The following is a 25,264-nucleotide window of genomic DNA, read 5'->3' as shown; positions in this document are numbered from 1 at the left end:
CCGCAATGGGGTTCTCAACTCCCTTTCTATCAATAATATGCAAATCAAATTCTTGTAGCAAGAGAACCCATCTAATAAGTCTAGGTTTAGCATCTTTCTTTTCCATAAGGTATTTAATAGCAGCATGATCAGTGTGAACAATTACTTTAGAATCAACAATATAAGGTCAGAACTTATCACAAGCAAATACAACTACTAAAAATTCTATTTCAGTAGTAGCATAATTTCTCTAGGCACTGTCTAGAGTTTTACTAGCATATTGAATAACATTTAATTTCTTATCAACTCTTTGTCCCAGAAAAACACCTACAGCATAATCACTAGCATCACACATAATTTCAAAGGGTAAATTCCAATCAGGTGGATGAACAATAGGTGCAGAAATCAAGGCTTTCTTAAGTATTTCAAATGCTTCTACACAATCATCATCAAAGATAAATGGAACATATTTTTGTAAGAGATTAGCCAGAGGCCTAGAAATTTTAGAGAAGTCCTTAAGGAACCTCCTATAAAAACCGTCATGACCAAGGAAACTTCTTATACCCTTAATGTCCTTGGGACACGGCATCTTTTCAATAGCATCAACTTTAGCTTTATCAACTTCAATACCTCTTTCAGAAATTTTATGCCCCAAGACAATACCTTCATTAACCATAAAGTGGCACTTCTCCCAATTCAAGACAAGATTAGTTTCTTCACATCTCTGCATAACTCGATCAAGGTTGCTCAAGCAATTATCAAAAGAAGTTTCATATATGGAGAAATCATCCATGAAAACCTCAACAATCTTTTCACAAAAATCAGAGAATATAGCCATCATGCATCTTTGAAAGGTAGCAGGTGCATTACATAAACCAAAAGGCATACGTCTATAAGCAAAGGTACTGAAAGGACAAGTAAAGGTGGTCTTTTCTTGATCCTCTTTTGAGATAGGTATTTGAGAGAAACCAGAATAACCATCTAGAAAGCAAAAATGTGTATGTTTGGATAATCTTTCTAGCATTTGATCAATAAAAGGTAAAGGGTAATGATCCTTTTTAGTAGCTTTATTTAGTTTACAGAAATCAATTACCATTCTATAACCTGCAACAATTCTTTGTGGGATCAATTCATCTTTATCATTAGGAACAATAGTAATACCTCGCTTCTTAGGGACACAATGGACAGGACCTACCCACTGACTATCAGCAACGTGATAAATTATACCTGCCTCCACGAGCTTTAATATTTCTTTTCTTACCACTTCTTTCATCTTAGAATTTAACCTTTGTTGGTGATCAACAACCGGTTTAGCGTCGTGATCAACAACCGGTTTAGCGTCTTTCTCCAATTTTATTTTGTGCTGGCATAGAATGGGACTAATGCCCTTAAGATCATCTAGAGTATATCCAATAGCAGCACGGCAACCGATTTAGCGTCTTTCTCCAATTTTATTTTGTGCTGGCATAGAATGGGACTAATGCCCTTAAGATCATCTAGAGTATATCCAATAGCAGCACGGTGCTTCTTCAGAGTTTTCAACAATTTCTTTTCTTCATGCTCTGAAAGGTTAGCACTAATAATAATAGGATATATTTTTTTTCTTATCAAGATAAGCATCTTTAAGAGTATCAGGTAATGGTTTAAGCTCAAACACGGGATCACCCTTGGGTGGAGGAGTATCCCCTAGGATTTCAATAGGCAAGTTGTGTTTCAAAATAGTTCCCTGTTTAAAGAATATTTCATCTATTTCCCTTCTTTCATTCATAAACATATCATTTTCATGGTCGAGCAGATATTGTTCTAACGGATCATTAGTATGCACGGCAATAGAAGCGAGACCAATAATTTCATCTTTACTAGGAAATTCTTTATCATGGCGTTGTTTACGAAATTTAGCAAAATTAAACTCATGAGACATATCCCCCAAACCAATAGTGACAACATCCTTTTTGCAGTTTATCCTAGCATTAACAGTATTCAAGAAGGGTCTACCAAATATAATGGGACAAAAGTTATCTTGTGGGGAACCAAGAACAAGAAAATCAGCAGGATATTTAACTTTCCCACACAAGACTTCAACATCTCTAACAGTCCCAACTGGTGAAATAGTGTCTCTGTTGGCAAGCTTAATTGTAACATCAATATCTTCTATCTCATCAGGTGCAATATCATGCATAATTTCTTTGTATAAGGAATGAGGTATTGCACTCGCACTAGCACCCATATCACATAAGCCATGATAACAATGATCTCCTATTTTAACAGAAACAACAGGCATGCCGACAACAGGTCTATGTTTATTTTTAGTATCGGGTCTAGCAATTCTAGCAGCTTCATTACAGAAGTAAATAACATGCCCATCAATATTATTGGCCAAGAGATCTTTAACCATAGCAATACTAGGTTCAACTTTAATTTGCTCAGAGGGTGTAGATGTTCTAGCATTACTCTTACGAACCACAGTTGAAGCTTTAGCATGATCCTATATTCTAACAGGGAAAGGTGGCTTCTCAATATAAGCAGTAGGAACAATAGGATCAACATTATAAGTGATAGTATTTTCTTCAACTTTAAGAGGTGCAACTACTTTTACTTCAATGGGAGGATTATATTTAAACCACTTCTCCTTAGGGAGATCAACATGAGTAGCAAAGGATTCACAGAAAGAAGCTACTATCTCAGAGTCAAGTCCATATTTAGTGCTAAATTCACGGAAAATATCGGTATCCATAAAAGATTTAAAACAATCAAAATTGGGTGTTATACCTGACTCCTTACCTTCGTCGAGATCCCAATCTTCATAGTTGCGTTTAATTCTTTCCAATAAATCCCATTTGAATTCAATAGTCTTCATCATAAAAGATCCAGTACAAGAAGTATCGAGCATGGAGCGATTATTGAGAGAAAGCCGAGCATAAAATTTTTGAATAATAATTTCTCTAGAGAGCTCATGATTGGGGCATGAATATAACATTGATTTAAGCCTCCCCCAAGCTTGAGCGGTGCTTTCTCCTTCTCGAGGCCAAAAATTATATATATAATTACGATCACGATGAACCAGATGCATAGGATAAAACTTCTGATGAAATTCCAATTTCAATCGGTTGTAGTTCCATGATCCCATATCATCACATAGCCTAAACCATGTCAATGTGTTTCCCTTCAAAGATAAAGGGAAGACCTTCTTCTTGATAACATCCTCGGGCATACCTACAAGCTTAAATAATCCACAAACTTCATCCACATAGATTAGGTGCAAATCGGGATGTAATGTTCCATCACCTATAAAAGGATTAGCTAGTAGCTTCTCTATCATACCCGAAGGAATTTCAAAGTAAACATTTTCAGTAGGTTCAGTAGGTTGAGGAGCAACTCTTTGCTCTACTGGTCGGGGTGAAGATACCCCGAACAAGCCCCTCAAAGGATTATGTTCCATAGTAGCAATTTATAGTGAATTTCAGCACACTATCTAAATTTTTCCTTAGCAAATTCCACTTGCCAAAGGCGCTTCACTCCCCGGCAACGGCGCTAGAAAAGAGTCTTGATGACCCACAAGTTTAGGGGATCTATCGTAGTCCTTTCGATAAGTAAGAGTGTTGAACCCAACGAGGAGCGGAAGGAAATGACAAGCGGTTTTCAGTAAGATATTCGCTGCAAGCACTGAAATTATCGGTAACAGATAGTTTTGTGATAAGGTAATTTGTAACGGGCAACAAGTAATGACAGTAAATAAGGTGCAGCAAGATGGACCAATCCTTTTTGTAGCAAAGGATAAGCCTGGACAAACTCTTATATGAAGGAAAACGCTCCTGAGGACACATGGGAATTATCGTCAAGCTAGTTTTCATCACGTTCATATGATTCACATTCGTTACTTTGATAATTTGATATGTGGGTGGACCAGTGCTAGGGTACTGCCCTTTCTTGGACAAGCATCCCACTTATGATTAACCCCTATTGCAAGCATCCGCAACTACAAAAGAAGTATTAAGGTAAACCTAACCATAGCATGAAACATATGGATCCAAATCAGCCCCTTACGAAGCAACGCATAAAATAGGGTTTAAGATTTTGTCACTCTACCAACCCATCATCTACTTATTACTTCCAATGCCTTCCTCTAGGCCCAAACAATGGTGAAGTGTCATGTAGTCGTCATTCACATAACACCACTAGAGGAAAGACAACATACATCTCATCAAAATATCGAACGAATACCAAATTCACATGACTACTTATAGCAAGACTTCTCCCATGTCCTCAGGAACAAACGTAACTACTCACAAATCATATTCATGTTCATAATCAGAGGGGTATTAATATGCATAGAGGATCTGAACATATGATCTTCCACCAAATAAATCAACTAGCATCAACTACAAGGAGTAATCAACACTACAAGCAACCCCCAGGTACCAATCTGAGGTTTTGAGACAAAGATCGGATACAAGAGATGAACTAGGGTTTGAGATGAGATGGTGCTGGTGAAGATGTTGATGGAGATTGACCCCCTCCCGTTGAGAGGATCGAAGGTGATGACGGTGGTGATGATTTTCCCCTGCCGGAGGGATGTTTCCCCGGCAGAATAGCTCCGCCGGAGCCCTAGATTGGTTCCGCCAAGGTTCCGCCTTGTGGCGGAGGTGTTTCGTCCCGAAAGCTTCCTCCTGATTTTTTCTAGGGTCAAAGACTTCATATAGCAGAAGAGGGGCACCGGAGGCCTGCCAGGGGGCCCACGAGGCAGGGGGGCCCCAGGGGTTAGGGCGCGCCCCCACCCTCGTGGCCAGGGTGTGGGCCCCCTCTGGTTGATTCTTTCTGTAGTATTTTTTATATACTCCAAAACGTGCCTCTGTGAAGTCTCAGGACTTTTGGAGTTGTGCAGAATAGGTGTCTAATATTTGCTCCTTTTCCAGCCCAGAATTCCAGCTGTCGGCATTCTCTCTCTTCATGTAAACCTTGTAAAATGAGAGAAAATAGGCATAAGTATTGTGACATAATGTGTAATAACAGCCCATAATGTGATAGATATCGATATAAAAGCATGATGCAAAATGGACGTATCAGCCTCCATCAATGGACTTTGGTAATCCTTGTTGACTTGTCTCACCACGAGCTGTGAATCTCCTCGAACGATCAGCTTCTTAATTCCCAATTCAGCTGCAATCCTGAGCTCGGCAAGGAGCCCTTCATACTCAGCTGTATTGATGGTTGCTTCTTCCTGGGTGAAATGCATTTGGACGACGTACTTCAAGTGCTCCCCGGAGGGGGCGACAAGAAGCACGCCAGCTCCTGCACCTTGTAGGGAAAAAGCACCATCAAAATACATAATCCATTCTTGGGGCGATTCCTTGCCGGGGATAACTGTCTTTGTCACTTCCTCATCAGGGGTTGGCATCCATTCTGCAATAACTCAGCCAACGCCCTGCTCTGAATAGTTGATGTGCTCTCAAACTTCAAACCAAAGCTGGATAACTCCAAAGCCCACTCCATTATTCTGCCGGTAGCCTCAGGGTTTCGGAGTATCCTTTGCAACGGAAAATGAGTAACAACCGTGATCTCATGGGCTTGGAAGTAGTGGCGAAGTTTCCTTGAGGCCATAATGAGACCAATGATCAACTTCTGCACGCCAGAGTACCTAGATCTAGTCCCTGTAACAAGGAGCTGACGAAGTACGCTGGGCTCATTGCTGTCCTTGGGTTGCTCTCGTTGCCGTGCTCATTGTTGTCCTGATCCTTCTCTGATTATGCCGGTCTCTGCTCACTTTCTACCTCATCCACTTCTCGTTGCGCTACCAAGGCCGCACTGACCACTTAGTTGGTTGCCGCCAAGTATAGCAACAACGGCTCCTGGGGTTTGGGAGCAACCAAGGTAGGCACAGAGGACAATTAGGCCTTCAACTCTTGCAAAGCTGCATATGCTTCTGGGGTCCACTTCGTAGGACCGGCCTTCTTCAAAATTTTGAAGAACGACAGGGCGCACTCGGCAGACTTGGAGATGAATCTGCTTAGCGCGGCAACACATCTTGTCAGACACCTCACATCCTTAACTGTCCTTGGTGCTTGGATTTTCTCGATGACTTTGATCTTGTCGGGGTTGGCTTTGATCCCATGATGGGATACAAAGAACCCAAGCAACTTGCCGGAGGGAATACCAAATACACACTTCTCCGGGTTGAGCTTCAAATTGATCTTGCGTAGATTAGCAAATGTCTCCTCCAAATCTTGAATAAGGGTGGCCTTATCCTTGGTCTTGACCACAATATCATCCATATAGGCTTGTTTGTTTCTGTGCAACTGTGGCTCAAAACCAATCTGGATTGCCCTTGCAAAAGTGGACCCGACACTCTTTAATCCGAATGGCATGCCAACAAAGTAGTACATACCACATGGAGTGATGTACGATGTCTTCTCTTCATCTTCCTTGGACATGAGGATTTGGTGATACCCAGAGTATGCGTCCAGAAAGGAGAGCAAATCACAACCTGAAGTGGAATCCATAATCTGGTCGATACGCGGCAAGGGAAATGGGTCCTTCGGGCAAGCCTTGTTGAGATCTGTGAAATCTATGCAAAGCCTCCATTTCCCGTTAGCCTTCCGGACTACTACTGGATTTGCCAACCACATGGGATGCAGCACTCTTCTGACCAAACCAGCTGCCTCAAGTTTCTTGATCACTTCTGCAATGAACTGCTGCCTCTCCAAGGCTTGCTTCCGGACTTTCTACTTGACAGGTCGAGCATGTGGGCAGATAGCAAGGTGGTGCTCGATTACCTCCCTGGGAACACCGGGAATATCAGATGGTTGACAGGTAAACACATCGATATACGCCCGCAGGAAGGCAACAAGTGCGCTTTCCTATTTGTCATCGAGAGTGGCGCTGATAGTGAAAGTACCATCAACGCCAGCCAGCCCTGCCGGGACCTTCTTCACTTGGGGTACGGCGACCTTGGATCTCTTGCTGTTAGAACACTCTGGCACGTCGTTAACGAGTGTCGTGCACTCGGTGGGGGCACGCTTCCCGGACTCTTTGCCGGAGTCCCTACTATCTCTCTTCTTTCCTTTAATTTCCTTGGCAGGAGCTGTCGCTGCCGCTGTCTTTGCCGCGACCACATCCTGGTACATCTTGTCCACACAAATGGTTGCATCCTTCTCATCTGATGGGATGGTGATGACTCCCAATGGCCCAGGCATCTTCAAGGTATAGTAGGCATAGTGAGATGCCGCCATGAACTTAGCCAGGGTCGGGCGTCCAAGAATCCCATTGTACGGCAGGGGGAGATCAGCCACATCAAACACAATCCTCTCAGTCCGGTAGTTCAGTTCTCCCCCAAACGTTACCGGCAACGTGATCTTTCCCTTAGGATGGCTCCTACCGGGATTAACTCCTTGAAACATGCCGGTAACCTCTAGCTCTTCCTCTCCTATCTGAAGCTTACTGATTACAGCTGGGGAAATCAGATTCAACCCGGCCCCGCCGTCCACCAGCATCTTTGTGACCTTGAGGTTGCGAATTGTTGGGGAGACCAACAATGGCAAACACCCTACCGCAGTGGTATGGCTAGGATGATCCTCCTCGTCAAAGATGATGGGCGTACGGGACCATCTGAGCGGCTTCTGGGCCTCTGGCGCTGGTTCCACGGCATTAACTTCTCGTGCCCACCATTGGAGCTGGCAGTGAGAAGTGTGCAGAGATGCACCTCCGTCAATGCACAGGGCATCCGTGGCCTTCTGAAACTCCTGCTCACTGGTTTCCTCTTCATCCCCTCCATCACTCTCATCATCACAGGTTTCCTTCTCTCGACCTCTGGCGGGCTTTCCTTGGTTCCGAAAGGGTTTGTCAGGCCGATTTACTTCATCGCCTCGACCCTTACCGCTAGCAACATTCTGACCTTTTTCCTTATCACGCTTCTCATACTTTGCTCTCTGTTTCTTGACAATCTGCTCAACCTGATAACACTCTTGAAGGTCATGGACCTTGGTCCGATGAATCTTGCAATACGGTCCATCACCTTTCCTGGCTTTCTCGGCAGCAGCGGCTTCCTGACAATCAGTGCACACGGCAGCTTCCTTGCCAGGGGCCTCAGCTTTGGCCTTCTTACCGGTACTAGGCGCACCCGATCCTTCAATAGTCATCACTGCCTTATCCCTCCGCTTCTTACTGCGTTTCTTGCTTTTCTTCTAACTGGTTGATTCATCATCATCTTCTGAATCAACATTGGTGCAATATTCCTCTCCGGGCAACTTCCTTCCCTCCTCCATCCGAGCACACTTATCTACCAGTGCGTAAAGCTCCTTCATAGTCTTGGGCAAACGTACGTTCATCTTGGAACGAATGCGATAGTTGCATAGGTCAGCCCATGACGAAATGGAGTTCTCCGGTAGGTGCATCAGCCAAGACCACACATTGGACTTGAGGGCCAAAGGGAAGTAGTTGACAAACACCTTCTCATCTCTTCCCCCAACAGCCTGAACAGCGATGGTGTAGATGCTCAGGAACTCTGCCGGGTTTAGCCTCCCATCATACTTCTCAGGTATCTCTGGCTTGAACGTGCGAACGGACGGCCAACAGACTTGCCGCAGCTGGCAAGTAAAGGCAGGGCAGCCAACCTCGAAAGGTAGGCACCCGCCAACACTGAGCGCGGGCTCGTCGACGTCAGGGCCGTCGCACCCATTGGTCTGGCGGAGGTCATCACGACGTTGCTCGACGATGACGCACGTTTCCCCTCTCCGCCTATCCTCCGGGGCTCGTCGTTGGCTTGGACGTGCTCGAGGGTCAGAAGAGGCCATCGAGACGTTGTCGGGGTCTTAATTCTATTGTGCTTGTGCTAGTTGCCACGGCGGGGACTGCACCGTGGGGATGGCCACTTCCGTACGGTCAGCAACATGAGTTGTTGTTGTCCCTTGGGGAGGTCGCGGCAGGCCAGCTCGCCGTGAGCCCCCAGCTTCGGCAAAACCGAGCAGGCTTTGGATGGTGGCACACCATTCGTCCATCTGCTCGACCACTGGCGGAAACCTCGACAGCAGTTGAGCCTGCGCCATGGCCTCCGAAGCCGTACTTGGCATGGATGATGATGAAGTCGATCGTACTGTCGCTCGGCTCCTGACGGTGCAAGCGGCAGCGGCACTGCACCCCCGCTGCTACTGCGGGGCGACCACTTGGACGTGGTGCGGCGAAGGCGCTCGAGGGCCAACGGCTCCGTCGGGCGCAGCAGCTTGGTCGACCCGTCCCGGAGGGGGTGCACGCACAGTGGCCGCACCCGTGGTGGGAGCGGACGGAGGGCGGCGATTCGCCCTGGTCCGGGCGCCGTTGTTACGGCTATGCCCGTTGGTGGGGGAAAAGGGCGCAGATGGAGTAACCCCTTCACCCGTACCTTGGGGAGCATGGCCGTCGTGGTGTTGCTGATGCTACTCTCCTTCGGTGCCTCCTGCTCCTGCGTCGGCTGCGGGGGAAGTGGTAACGGTGTCGCCTACTCCGACCACATCCCCAGCAGCGTCCGCGTCCTCGTGTGCCTCTGCACCCCCCGCGGTGTTAGAGGCCGCGGGCAGTGGAGCCTTCGAGGTGGATGGCCGAAGGACCGGGTTTCTTCTTGGGTACCATGGTCGATGGCGTCATCAAAGATGAAGATGGTGATGAAGTCGATGTGCTGCACACGCCTTGAGGTTCGCGCAAGTGAGCCCCCTACCTGGCGCGCCAAAGATGTCGCGGGAAACCACGGCCACCTATGGGACCAGGAGGTCCCTTGCTGATTCGGCAGGGGGGGGCATGCGTTGCACAAAGAGCAGACGAGCGTGGGGCAGTACAACAGAGATCACACATGCAGTTTTACCCAGGTTCGGGCTACCGCGAGGCGTAAAACCCTACTCTTGCTTTGGTGGATTGATGGTGGAAAGGTGGTGGTGGATCATAGTGCACTTTCCCGACAAGAGTTGCCTTAGGGCGATGGTGACTAGACGCGTATGGGGGTGTGAGTTATCCAACCTTCCAACCCTTTCTCAGGTTGCCATGGGCCTCCTTTTATAGATCAAGGGGTTACCACAATGGAAAAGTAGTCATTACACACTGATAAGATAGCAAACAGTGCTATCATACCTAACTCTGTGGGCTGACAGGGCGCATTAAATGCACCACTCAATGTCACATCGTTGGTTGCTCGGCAAGGCTTGCCGGGCTATCTTGCCAGCTCCACGCCTGCTCGCTTGACACGTCGCGGGATGGGTGTTGTCTGTGGGTTTCTCCTATAGAAAATGGCTGCCATGTGGCGAATGGCTACCACTTAATCACTTTGCGGCTTGACACCGCACTGATCGATAATGTGGGTCGTGGTAGAGTGGTTGGTGAGGTGGTTTTGCCTTCATGAGTCCTGGCAGGCTCTGCCGGGATGCTTTGGTTGTCTGCTTCTGGGGGTGGCCTTGCCCCTTACTGGGCTCGCCTGCCCGGCAAGGGAGGCTTTTCTCTTGACGATATCCTACTTCTCTGGCTTGATCTTGGTCCCTCTGATCTGCATGTTGGTCCTTCGAATCTTTGGGATTCTTGCACTCTGATTTGGGCTGGTGCTTCAATCTTGTTCTCGTGCATGTGCATAGTCTGGGCAACAGACCCAGGGTTTTTTGTACCGACACACATCAACTTCATAATTTTTGTATGTACTCCATGCATGAACCGCGCCAGAACCAAATTTCTCATTACTCTAGGGAAAATCGTTATTTCTATCTATCGGTAGCGCCATGGAACAAAACCAAATTTTACAAGTTACAAGTTCAAAAGGAAAAGCCTGCCATGTTCGCGTCGCACCCCCACACGGTTGGTCTGGCACACCGCTCAAGGGGGAATGAGTGTTGTGTTGCATTTTCACTTACAAGTGGGACCGCAGTTGTGCAAACCGACTATCGGCAAACCCGCACCTCGCCCACCACGCGATGGCTGAGTTAGATAAAATAGGAGGGAGAAGAGATGGCTATAGCACGTACTCCAAGAAAATTGGTGTCAGATGGGACTCGTGTGGGTGGCATGTGACGTACCGCTAGACATGAATGCTAGTTATGGCCCATGCCACCCCACTATATCGAGGTGCTGGTTACGTAGAGCGAACACATTATGTCTCCAGGAGTACGGTACACCACTAGTACTACTCACATTGTCGCAAAATTTCCTGGAGTCCGTGCTCAGCCCTCCTCTCTCTCTCTTCTCAGCCAGCCAGCAGACGCGGAGCCCATCGTCTGTTTGCTCACATGCAGTCCCACATGTCAGTGAAAATGCAAGACGACCCACTGAACCTGCACATCTTTCACCTCGACGTGTTGGTGATGAAAAACAAATCCAATAAAGATCTTCGGCGACCGCTTTTGGAGTTACTCAAGAGTAAGATTCTATTTACAGTTTAACCCAAGATGCACATCACGTGGCTTCAACTAGCACTCCATTTTCTTGCATGACTAGCAATGTGCCTGTGCGTTGCGACGGATCCAAAGTAGAATAGTACTTGTTCACAAACTTGAAAGAAAACACTCTTGATATACATATATACCACTAAAAATATATTACTTTTCACTCAAAATATATTTCTTAGGCTATTTTGATGAGGTGAGGGATGGATGTGGTTGCTTTCAAGATAATAAGGGGTTTTCTGCAAATTGGAGCAAAGAAGTGGGCTATTGTTGCAAAAATGCCACAACTTACCTCACAGTCGTTAGATGCAGATCTAATGGTCAGAAATGACGGATGGTAGACACCCCACCATCACCAACTGAGTCTTTTATAGGAGTAGAGACACGACCTAGATGCTGGATGTCCCACGTGTCGGCAAAAGGAGGAAGAACTCGACCAAATCTTCTCCACATTTAGACCGGAGGAGTAGGAAACACGGCAAGCCCTGTGCCTACATCATACTACGTACAAGCCCACCTCACGCAGTCACGCTATCACCATATTTCTCGGCCTCCGTGCGACAACTAGCTCTAGTTGATGGTATACTACTACTAACTAGAACTAACTACACCTAGCTCTATTTTGCTAGCATACTCCACTATTAGGTTGGCTCTATGTGATGTGGCAACTTCATATAACCTGATGCTGGCTATACTACAATGGTACTCACACTGCAAGAAGTGACTCGAAAACCATTCATAAATTGGGTTTATGACATGCATATGCAAATGTACCGTTCATTACATACAACAAGTCATCAACACACAATGACAACGAGGATACATGTTGGATTATAGATTATTTCCAACAAAACATTCTAGTAAATACTAAAGTTTTTATCACACAACAAATAACAAGAAATGAAATGAACTTCAGCTCAACCAATCCTCGGCGTTGGAAACACTTGCTTTGAACCATAGGTAAGCCTCTCGGAAGGGCCAACTATTGTCAATATCGAGACCAACGCAGGACTGATCATCCAGGATGAAGTGGCCTATATCAGGATGCATATTGTGATAGCTAGGGTAGGGAACCATAGCAATGCCCGAGGTATAGATACAGTTGCTTCTCATAAATGGTAGTAACGTTGTGTCAACAGCAGCTGGATCGCCTTTCACCATCATTGGATAGTTTTGTCCAAGGAAGAGCGAGTTTTCTCCAAGCCTGTCAATACTGAACCAGGGAGAAGGTGTTGGCTCTAGCACTTCTTGGACTCACCCTTGAGCTTGCTCACAAACTTGGTGAACTCATTCTCATCAACTTTCTCCACCTCACTATCATCAACACAATCTAACAATGAAGGAGTAGTAATGATGGTGGTTTTGATGTTAGTACTTACCTTGTTGATACCTTTGGCCATGAGACACTTGGCAATGGTGTTTTCGTTGGGGGCGCCAAAGAGAGACACCTTGGAGGGGGAAGATGTTGCAATGGCAATCGTTGTCGTTGCGATTCCTTCTCCACCTGTATCTTCCTCATCATCATCGGAGGGGTACTCTTCATGTGCCACCAAGCCCTTTGGAGGAGACTTCTTGGTGAAGTTGTTCTTGCTAGGGAAAGACTTGGCTTTGTCTTTGCAAATGAGTTTGCCACCATTGTCTTCCCTCTTCTCGTAAGGGCAATCCACCACAAAGTGACTCACGTTGCCGCAATCGTAGCAAATCCTTACTCGTTGCTTGTTCTTTGACCCACTTGAGTTGTTCTTGGTGACGTTGGGCCTTGAGTTCCTCTTGTTGCTCCAGAATTTCCTTGACGCAAGAGCCATGTTCTCATGGTAAGCATATTTGGTGTCCTCGAGGCCACACTCCTCTTATTCTTCCTATTCTTCTTCCAGAATGGCCTTGGCCTTCAAAGCAAGGGTGGGAGTGCTTTTCTTTGACCGGACACAAGCAAGAGCATTGTCGTCGGTCTTGTTCATGATGTTCATGGCAATGAACTCCTCTAACACTTCACTTGAGGTTAAGGTGTGAAAATCCGGCCTTTGACGAATCACGGAAGACATGGCCTTGTTGAATGTCATGATGGCCTTGAGAAACTTGCTCTTGATCCAAGTGTCATCCGTATCCTTCCTCCCATGGTCTTGGAGAGCAACCACAAGAGTAGTCACCCTCTAGCAGAGATCACGCTGATCCTCATCTTCTAGCATCACGAATTCATCAGCGTCATCAAGGACGACTTCAAAGTTGGACCGTTGGATGCTTGAGCTCCCCTTATACATAGAAACAATGTGCTCCCAACAATCCTTTGCATGAGTGAAAGGACGTAAGTGAGATAGATCTTCGGGTGGGACCGCATCTTGAAGGATGAACAAAGCAGAGTGATTGTATTGATTGTCCACTTCTTCTCTTGCGGTGAAGTTGTTTGGATCATGCGGGTAGAAGCCTTGCTCAATGATTCTCCAAAGGTTAGTTGAGCAGTGATTCAAATGAGACTTAATGCGAAAGACCCAATTAGCAAAATCACCCTTAAAAAGCTTGGGAGGAGGCCCATAATTATTAATGCGAGGTGTAGGGACTGGTCCTCCATAGAGCAGGGGAGGGGGAACCGAGGCAAAGGTTCCCGTTCCATTCTTGTCGCGAGGGGAAGAAACATGAGTACCTTTAGCCGCTTCCTTAGCGGAATTGGCCTCCGACTCCGATGCGGTGGGATTAACCACAAGCAAAGGATCGGGAGAAGCTTTCATCCCCTCAAGTAATTCTTTAAGCATGGACTTGACTTCAGTCGTCATAGACGTCTTAAGTGAAGCCATAGCTTCCTTTAAGTCGTCTCGAGTGATCGAAGTCAACTCCACGGCCTCAGGCACTTCCTCCCCGATGTCAACCATACTCTTCGGGTGGTGAAACCCTTAATAAAGAGACGAGGCTCTGATACCAATTGAAAGGATCCATATGGTTGACTAGAGGGGGGGTGAATAGGCAACTACCAAATTTTAACTTTTCTTAACAAATTAGGTTTAGCAACAAATAGGTTGTCTAGATGTGCAACTAGGTGAGCATCCTATATGATGCAAACAACAACAACAAGTGCAAGCGAAGGATACAACACAACAATAGCTTGCACAAAGTAAAGGGAAGAGATAACCATGATGACCCACAAGTATAGGGGATCTATCATAGTCCTTTCGATAAGTAAGAATGTCGAACCCAACGAGGAGCAGAAGGAAATGACAACGGTTTTCAGTAAGGTATTCTCTGCAAGCACTGTAATTATCGGTAACAGATAGTTTTGTGATAAGGTAATCTGTAACGAGTAACAAGTAATGAAAGTAAATAAGGTGCAGCAATATGGCCCAATCCTTTTTGTAGCAAAGGACAAGCCTGGATAAACTCTTATATAGAGAAAAGCGCTCCCGAGGACACATGGGAATTATCGTCAAGCTAGTTTTCATCATGCTCATATGATTCGCGTTCGTTACTTTGATAATTTGATATGTGGGTGGACCGGTGCTTGGGTACTGCCCTTTCTTGGACAAGCATCCCACTTATGATTAACCCCTATTGCAAGCATCCGCAACTACAAGAGAAGTATTAAGGTAAACCTATCCATAGCATGAAACATATGGATCCAAATCAGCCCCTTACGAAGCAACACATAAACTAGGGTTTAAGCTTTTGTCACTCTAGCAACCCATCATCTACTTATTACTTCCCAATGCCTTCCTCTAGGCCCAAATAATGGTGAAGTGTCATGTAGTCGACGTTCACATAACACCACTAGAGGAGAGACAACATACATCTCATCAAAATATCGAACGAATACCAAATTCACATGACTACTTATAGAAAGACTTCTCCCATGTCCTCAGGAACAAACGTAACTACTCACAAATCATATTCATGTTCATAATCAGAGGGGTTTTAATATGCATATAGGATCTGAACATATGATCTTCCATCGCATAAACCAACTAGCATCAACTACAAGGAGTAATCAACACTACTAGCAACCCACAGGTACCAATCTGAGGTTTTGATACAAAGATTGGATACAAGAGATGAACTAGGGTTTGAGAGGAGATGGTGCTGGTGAAGATGTTGATGGAGATTGAACCCCTCCCGATGAGAGGATCGTTGGTGATGACTATGGCGATGATTTCCCCCTCCCGGAGGGATGTTTCCCCGGCAGAATAGCTCTGTCGGAGCCCTAGATTGGTTCCGCCAAGGTTCCACCTCGTGGCGGCTGTGTTTCTTCCCGAAAGCTTGCTTATGATTTTTTTCTAGGGTAAAAGACTTCATATAGAAGAAGGTGGGCACCAGAGGCCTGCCAGGGGGCCCACGAGACAGGGGGCGCGCCCAGGGGGTAGGGCGCGCCCCCACCCTGGTGGCTAGGGTGCGGGCCCCCTCTGGTTAATTCTTTCGCCAGTATTTTTTATTAGTTCCAAATGTGCCTCCGTGAAGTTTCAGGACTTTTGGAGTTGTGCAGAATAGGTCTCTAATATTTGCTCCTTTTCCAGCCCAGAATTCCAGCTGCCGGCATTCTCCCTCTTCATGTAAACCTTGTAAAATAAGAGAGAATAGGCATAAGTATTGTGACATAATGTGTAATAACAGCCCATAATGCAATAAATATCGATATAAAAGCATGATGCAAAATGGAAGTATCAACTCCCCCAAGCTTAGACCTCGCTTGTCCTCAAGCGGAAGCCGATAACGAAAAATATGTCCACATGTTTAGAGATAGAGGTGTCGATAAAATAAAATACGGACATGAGGGCATCATGATCATTCTTATAACAGCAACATGTATATATTGTATATGATTTCTTATGCTCAAATAATAATCTATTCACAATGTAAAGTATGAATCAGAAACTTCATTGAAAACTAACAAACTATGATCTCGGTCATTGAAGCAATTGCAATTTATCATAACATCGGAAAGAGTCATTATAAGAGCTTTTCAGCAAGTCCACATACTCAACTATCATTTAGTCTTTCACAATTGCTAACACTCACGCAATACTTGTAGTTATGGAGTTTTAATCGGACATAGAGAAAGATAGGGGCTTATAGTGTTGCCTCCCAACCTTTTACCTCAAGGGTAATGTCAACAATAATAGTTCATGATAACTTACATCCAATTGGATATATATATATATCAGGATCTTTCCAACACAATGTGCTTGCCAAAGGATAAAATGTAGAAAGGAAAGGTGAAGATCACCATGAATCTTGTATAAGGTATGAGACAAGAATAAAAGATAGGCCCTTCGCAGAGGGAAGAAGAGGTTGTCATGTGCTTTTATGGTTGGATGCACGAAATCTTAATGCAAAAGAACGTCACTTTATATTGCCACTTGTGATATGGGCCTTTATTATGCAGTCCATCGCTTTTATTTCTTCCGTATCACAAGGTCATATAAATCTTATTTTCTCCACACTAATAGATCATACATATTTAGAGAGCAATTTTTATTGCATGCAACATGAGAACTTACTTGAAGGATCTTACTCAATCCATAGGTAGGTATGGTGGACTCTCATGGCAAAACTGGGTTTAAGGATATTTGGAAGCACAAGTAGTATCTCTACTTGGTGCAAAGAATTTGGCTAGCATGAGGGCGAAAGGCAAGCTCAACATGTTGGATGATCCATGACAATATACTTTATTTCAGATATAAGAAAACATAACCCATTACGTTGTCTTCCTTGTCCAACATCAACTCTTTAGCATGTCATATTTTAATGAGTGCTCACAATCATAAAAGATGTCCAAGATAGTATATTTATATGTCAAAACCTCTCTTTCTTTATTACTTCCTATTAATTGCAACGATGACCAAAACTATGTTTGTCAACTCTCAACAACTTTTATTCATCATACTCTTTATATGTGAAGTCATCACTCTCCATAAGATCAATATGATCTCTTTATTTATTTTTACTCTTTTCTTTCCCTTTTATTCCCTCACGATCATAGCAAGATAATCAAGCCCTTGACTCAAAACTACTCTTTATTTTATATAGCTCACGAACTCGATTAAATAGAAGGATCATAAGGCAAAACTTAAAACTAAATCATACTAAAACTTTATTCTACTAGATCAAGATATTACTAAAAGGATCGAACTAAGAAAAGCGGTAAAGATAGGAGTGTGATGGTGATACGATACCGGGGCATCTCCCCCAAGCTTGGCAGTTGCCAAGGGGAGTGCCCATACCCATGTGTTTATGTATCTTTCTTCGGAGGTGGTGATGATGGAGTTGTTGATGATGTAAATTGTGCTTTTAGCTTCTTCATATTGTAATTGAGAAGAACAATTTCCTCCTTTAAATCGTCAACCTCCGCCAGCTTCAAGATCTTGTCACATAAATCTCCTTTGCTTTTCTGCCGAAAACGAGAAGGAATAGATCGGCTGTTAGACAGTTTAGCCCTCTTAGGGAGACTAGACTTCTTGAACTTCACGTGCATATCCCCAGGTTGAGGTAGAGGGACATCCTCCTCCTCCAAGCTTGAATCATTGATCCTCATCAAATGAGCATCCTCCTCCTCATCCGTAGTTCGACCACAAGGAGATAGATCCCCATAGGTCTTTGGGTCAGCAATGAGGTGTGAGACATAGCTCTCTCCGTCGGAATCCTGCGATGACATCTTGCTCCAAATCTGCTTACAGAAACAACTCGAAACAAAAACAGAGGATATTTGCGTGATACGAGGGTCAAAACCTTCAGGAGATTATATAATGAATTTTTACCGACCAAAAGAAGTATCGTGCAAGAAAACGGAGTCCGGATAGCACACGGGGTGCCCACGAGGTAGGGGGGCGCGCCCTCCACCCTCGTGGACGCCTCGTGTCCTTCCCGGACTACTTCTTATTTTCCTATTTTCTTAAATATTCCAAAATGGAGAAAAATTGCCATTAGAACTGTTTTGGAGTCGGTTTACTTACCGTACCACATACCTATTCCTTTTCGGAGTCTGAAACGTTCCGGAAAGTGTCCCTTATGTATTCCTCCGGGGTTACGGTTTCAATAACATTAGTTTCAACATTCATGGGATTACCTGAGATATTATGTTTGATTCTTTGACCGTTCACCACCTTCGGATTTGTGCCTTCGAAGTTGTTGATTTTTATGGCACCGGAACGATAGACCTCCTCGATAACGTAAGGACCTTCCCATTTAGAGAGAAGTTTTCCTGCAAAAAATCTTCAACGAGAGTTGAATAGCAACACATAATCACCTACATTAAACTCACGCTTTTGTATCCTTTTGTCATGCCATCTTTTAACTTTTTCTTTAAACAGTTTGGCATTCTCATAGGCCTGGGTTCTCCATTCATCAAGTGAGCTAATGTCAAATAGCCTCTTCTCACCGGCAAGTTTGAAATCATAATTGAGCTCTTTAATGGCCCAATATGCCTTATGTTCTAGTTCGAGGGGTAAGTGACATGCTTTTCCATAAACCATTTTATACGGATAAATACACATAGGATTTTTATATGCAGTTCTATAGGCCCATAGTGCATCATCAAGTTTCTTGGACCAATTCTTTCTAGATCTATTAAAAGTCTTTTGCAAAATTGATTTGAGCTCTCTATTACTCAATTCTACTTGACCACTAGACTGCGGGTGATACGGAGATGCAATTCTATGATTAACATCATACTTAGCAAGCATTTTACGAAAAGCACCATGAATAAAATGTGAACCACCATCAGCCATTAAATATCTAGGGACTCCAATCCTCGGAAAAATAACTTCTTTAAGCATCTTAAAATAGAGGTGTTATGATCATCACTACTAGTTGGAATAGCTTCTACCCACTTAGTAACGTAATCAACAACAACTAAAATATGTGTATACCCATTAGAGGAAGGAAACGGTCCCATATAATCAAAGCCCCAAACATCAAATGGTTCAATAACAAGTGAATAGTTCATATGCATTTCTTGACGTCTACTAATATTACCAATTATTTGACATTCATCACAAGACAAGACAAACTTACGGGCATCTTTGAAGAGAGTAGGCCAATAAAAACCGGATTGCAATACCTTATGTGCAGTTCTATCTCCCGCATGGTGTCCCCCATAGGCCTGGGAGTGACACTTGCGTAGAATCTGTTCCTGTTCATGCTCAGGTATACAACGTCTAATAACACCATCTACTCCTTCTTTATAAAGGTGTGGGTCATCCCAGAAGTAATGTCTTAAATCATAGAAAAACTTTTTCCTTTGCTGGTATGTGAAACTAGGTGGTATAAATTTAGCAACAATGTAATTAGCATAATCAGCATACCATGGAGCAGTACGAGAAGCATTTATGACAACTAATTGTTCATCAGGAAAGCTATCATCAATAGGTAGTGGGTCATCAAGAACATTCTCTAACCTAGGCAGGTTGTCTGCCACAGGGTTCTCAGCTCCCTTTCTATCAATAATATGCAAATCAAATTCTTGTAGTAGGAGAACCCATCTAATAAGTCTAGGTTTAGCATCTTTCTTTTCCATAAGATATTTAATAGCAGCATGATCAGTGTGAACAGTTACTTTAGAATCAACAATATAAGGTCTGAACTTATCATAAGCAAATACAACCGCTAAAAATTCTTTTTCAGTAGTAGCATAATTTCTCTGGGCACTGTCTAGAGTTTTACTAGCATATTGGATAACATTTAATTTCTTATCAACTCTTTGTCCTAGAACAGCACCTACAGCATAATCACTAGCATCACACATAATTGTAAAGGGTAAATTCCAATCAGGTGGCTTAACAATAGGTGCAGAAATCAAGGCTTTCTTAAGTATTTCAAATGCTTCTACACAATCAACATCAAAGACAAAAGGGATATCTTTTTGTAAGAGATTAGTCAGAGGCCTAGAAATTTTTGAGAGTCCTTAATGAACCTCCTATAAAAACCGACATGACCAAGGAAACTTCTTATACCTTTAATGTCCTTGGGACATGGCATCTTTTCAATAGCATCAACTTTAGCTTTGTCAAATTCAATACCTCTTTTAGAAATTTTATGCCCCAAGACAATACCTTCATTAACCATAAAGTGGCACTTCTCCCAATTCAAGACAAGATCAGTTTCTTCACATCTCTACAAAACTCGATCAAGGTTGCTCAAGCAATCATCAAAAGAAGTTCCATATACGGAGAAATCATCCATGAAAACCTCAACAATATTTTCACAAAAATCAGAGAATATAGCCATCATGCATCTTTGAAAGGTAGCAGGTGCATTACATAAACCAAAAGGCATATGTCTATAAGCAAAGGTACCGAAAGGACAAGTAAAGGTGGTCTTTTCTTGATCCTCTTTTGACACAGGTATTTGAGAGAAACCAGAATAACCATCTAGAAAGCAAAAATGTGTATGTTTGGATAATCTTTCTAGCATTTGATCAACAAAAGGTAAAGGGTAATGATCCTTTTTAGTAGCTTTATTTAGTTTACGGAAATCAGTTACCATTCTATAACCTGTAACAATTCTTTATGGGATCAATTCATCTTTATCATTAGGAACAACAGTGATACCTCCCTTCTTAGGGACACAATGGACATGACTTACCCACTGACTATCAGCAACGGGATAGATTATACCTGCCTCCAGAAGCTTTAGTACTTCATTTCTTACCACTTCTTTCATCTTAGGATTTAACCGTCGTTGGTGATCAACAACCGGTTTAGCGTCTTTCTCCAGTTTTATTTTGTGCTGGGCATAAAGTGGGACTAATGCCCTTAAGATCATCAAGAGTATATCCAATAGCACCACGGTGATTCTTCAGAGTTTTCAATAATTTCTTTTCTTCATGCTCTGAAAGGTTAGCACTAATAATAACAGGATATATCTTTTTCTCATCAAGATAAGCATATTTAAGAGTATCAGGTAATGGTTTAAGCTCAAACACGGGATCACCCTTGGGCGGAGGAGGATCCCCTAGGATTTCAACAGGCAAGTTGTGTTTCAAAATGGGTCCCTGCTTAAAGAATACTTCGTCTACTTCCCTTCTTTCGTTCATAAACATATCATTTTCATGGTCAAGCAAATATTGTTCTAATGGATCATTAGGAGGCACGGCAATAGAGGAAAGACCAATAATTTCATCTTTACTAGGCAATTCCTCATCACGGGGTTGTCTACGGAATTTAGCAAAATTAAACTCATGAGACATATCACCCAAACCAATAGTAACAACATCCTTTTCACAGTCTATCCTAGCATTAACAGTATTCAAGAAGGGTCTACCAAATATAATGGGACAAAAGTTACCTTGTGGGGAACCAAGAACAAGAAAATCAGCAGGATATTTAACTTTCCCACACAAGATTTCAACATCTCTAACAATCCCAATTGGTGAAATAGTATCTCTATTGGCAAGCTTAATTGTAACATCAATTTCTTCTATCTCAGCAGGTGCAATATCATGCATAATTTCTTTGTATAAGGAATGGGGTATTGCACTTGCACTAGCACCCGTATCACACAAGCCATGATAACAATGATCTCCTATTTTAACATAAATAACAGGCATGCCTACCACAGGTCTATTTTTATTTTTAGTGTCGGGTCTAGCAATTCTAGCAGCTTCATCACAGAAGTAAATAACATGCCCATCAATATTATCAGCCAAGAGATCTTTAATCATAGCAATACTAGGTTCAACTTTAATTTGCTCAGGGGGTTTGGGTGTCCTAATATTACTTTTGTTGACCACATTTGAAGCTTTAGCATGATCCTTTATTCTAACAGGGAAGGTGGTTTCTCAATATAAGCAGTATGAACAACATGATGAACATAAGTGATAGTCTTTTCTTCAACTTTAATAGGTGCGACTACTTTTACTTCAATGGGAGGATTATATTTAAACCACTTCTCCTTAGGGAGATCAACATGAGTAGCAAATGATTCACAGAAAGAAGCTACTATCTCAGAGTCAAGTCCATATTTAGTGCTAAATTCACGGAAAACATCGGTATCCTTAAAATATTTAACACAATCAAACTTAGGTGTTATACCTGACTCCTTGCCTTCTCGAGGTCCCAATCTGCAGAGTTGCGTTTAATTCCTTCCAATAAATCCCATTTGAATTCAATACTCTTCATCATAAAAGAGCCAGTGCAAGAAGTATCGAGCATGGAGCGATTATTGAGAGAAAGCCGAGCATAAATTTTTTGAATAATAATTTCTCTTGAGAGATCATGATTGGGGCATGAATATAACATTGATTTAAGCCTCCCCCAAGCTTGAGCGATGCTTTCTCCTTCGCGAGGCCAAAAATTATATGTATAATTGCGATCACGATGAACAAGATGTATAGGATAAAAGTTCTGATGAAATTCCAATTTCAATCGTTTGTAGTTCCATGATCCCATATCATCACATAGCCTAAACCATGTCAATGCCTTTCCCTTCAAAGATAAAGGGAAGACCTTCTTCTTGATAACATCCTCGGGCATACCTGCAAGCTTAAATAATCCACAAACTTCATCCACATAGATTAGGTGTAAATCGGGATGCAATGTTCCATCTCCTGTAAAAGGATTAGCTAGCAGTTTCTCTATCATACCCAGAGGAATTTCAAAGTAAACATTTTCAGTAGGTTCAGTAGGTTGAGGAGCAACTCTTTGCTCTACTGGTCGGGGTGAAGATACCCCGAACAAGCCCCTCAGAGGATTACTTTCCATGGTAACAAGTGACAGTAAATTTCAGCACACTATATAAATTTTTCCTTACCGATTTCCACTTACCAAAGGCGCTTCACTTCCCGGCAACGGCGCCAGAAAAGAGTCTTGATGACCCACAAGTATAGGGGATCTATCTAGTCCTTTCGATAAGTAAGAGTGTCGAACCCAACGAGGAGAAGAAGGAAATGACAAGCGGTTTTCAGTAAGGTATTCTGTGCAAGCACTGAAATTATCGGTAACAGATAGTTTTGTGATAAGGTAATCTGTAACGAGTAACAAGTAATGAAAGTAAATAAGGTGCAGCAATATGGCCCAATCCTTTTTGTAGCAAAGGACAAGCCTGGATAAACTCTTATATAGAGAAAAGCGCTCCCGAGGACACATGGGAATTATCGTCAAGCTAGTTTTCATCATGCTCATATGATTCGCGTTCGTTACTTTGATAATTTGATATGTGGGTGGACCGGTGCTTGGGTACTGCCCTTTCTTGGACAAGCATCCCACTTATGATTAACCCCTATTGCAAGCATCCGCAACTACAAGAGAAGTATTAAGGTAAACCTAACCATAGAATGAAACATATGGATCCAAATGAGCCCCTTACGAAGCAACACATAAACTAGGGTTTAAGCTTCTGTCACTCTAGCAAACCATCATCTACTTATTACTTCACAATGCCTTCCTCTAGGCCCAAATAATGGTGAAGTGTCATGTAGTCGACGTTCACATAACACCACTAGAGGAGAGACAACATACATCTCATCAAAATATCGAACGAATACCAAATTCACATGACTACTTATAGCAAGACTTATCCCATGTCCTCAGGAACAAACGCAACTACTCACAAATCATATTCATGTTCATAATCAGAGGGGTATTAATATGCATATAGGATCTGAACATATGATCTTCCATCGAATAAACCAACTAGCATCAACTACAAGGAGTAATCAACAGTACTAGCAACCCACCGGTACCAATATGAGGTTTTGATACAAAGATTGGATACAGGAGATGAACTAGGGTTTGAGAGGAGATGGTGCTGGTGAAGATGTTGATGGAGATTGAACCCCTCCCGATGAGAGGATCGTTGGTGATGACTATGGCGATGATTTCCCCCTCCCGGAGGGATGTTTCCCCGGCAGAACAGCTCCGCCGGAGCCCTAGATTGGTTCCGCCAAGGTTCCGCCTCGTGGCGGCGGTGTTTCTTCCCGAAAGCTTGCTTATGATTTTTCCAGGGTAAAAGACTTCATATAGCAGAAGATGGGCACCGGAGGCCTGCCAGGGGGCCCACGAGGCAGGGGGCGCGCCTAGGAGGTAGGGCGCGCCCCACCCTCGTGGCCAGGGTGTGGGCCCCCTCTGGTTAATTCTTTCGCCAGTATTTTTTATTAATTCCAAAACGTGCCTCCGTGAAGTTTCAGGACTTTTGGAGTTGTGCAGAATAGGTCTCTAATTTTTGCTCCTTTTCCAGCCCAGAATTCCAGCTGCCGGCATTCTCCCTCTTCATGTAAACCTTGTAAAATAAGAGAGAATAGGCAAATGTATTGTGACATAATGTGTAATAACAGCCCATAATGCAATAAATATCGATATAAAAGCATGATGCAAAATGGACGTATCAAACCACAAGTTGAATCGGTGGAGATGAGGATGTGTTACCGAAGTTCCTTCCCTTTGGGGGAAGTACGTCTCCGTTGGAGCGGTGTGGAGTGTAACACCCCGCATGTAACTTTCCATATTTGTAACTCCGACTCTTGCCATTTTTGGCTATGTGCTATGATATTCCCTCCGTGGTCGGGTTTTGTCTTTCGTTTTGCATTTTGTCATGTCATGCATTTTCACATCATGTCATCATGTGCATTGCATTTGCATACGTGTTCGTCTCATGCATCCGAGCATTTTCCCCGGTGTCCGTTTTGCAATCCGGCGCTCCTATCTCCTCCGGTGCACCCCTCTTGTTTTCTTTCGTGTGCGGGTGTCAAACTTTCTCGGAATGGACCGAGGCTTGTCAAGTGGCCTTATTATACCACCCGGAGACCACCGATCAAGTTTCGTTCCATTTGGAGGTCGTTTGGTACTCCAACGGTTAACCGGGCATCCGCAAAGTCTATTTGAGTGTCCAGCAAAACCCCCTCAAAAACCAGCCCAAAACCCACCAAACTCTCTTCCATGCTCTAGGTCATTCGATCACGATCGTGTGGGCGAAAACCGCACCTCATTTGG

Source organism: Triticum aestivum, chromosome 7D (assembly GCF_018294505.1).
Source record: "Triticum aestivum cultivar Chinese Spring chromosome 7D, IWGSC CS RefSeq v2.1, whole genome shotgun sequence".
Classification (NCBI taxonomy): domain Eukaryota; kingdom Viridiplantae; phylum Streptophyta; class Magnoliopsida; order Poales; family Poaceae; genus Triticum; species Triticum aestivum.
The sequence above is the reverse complement of the archived record's forward strand: the minus strand, read 5'-3'. Positions refer to the sequence as shown.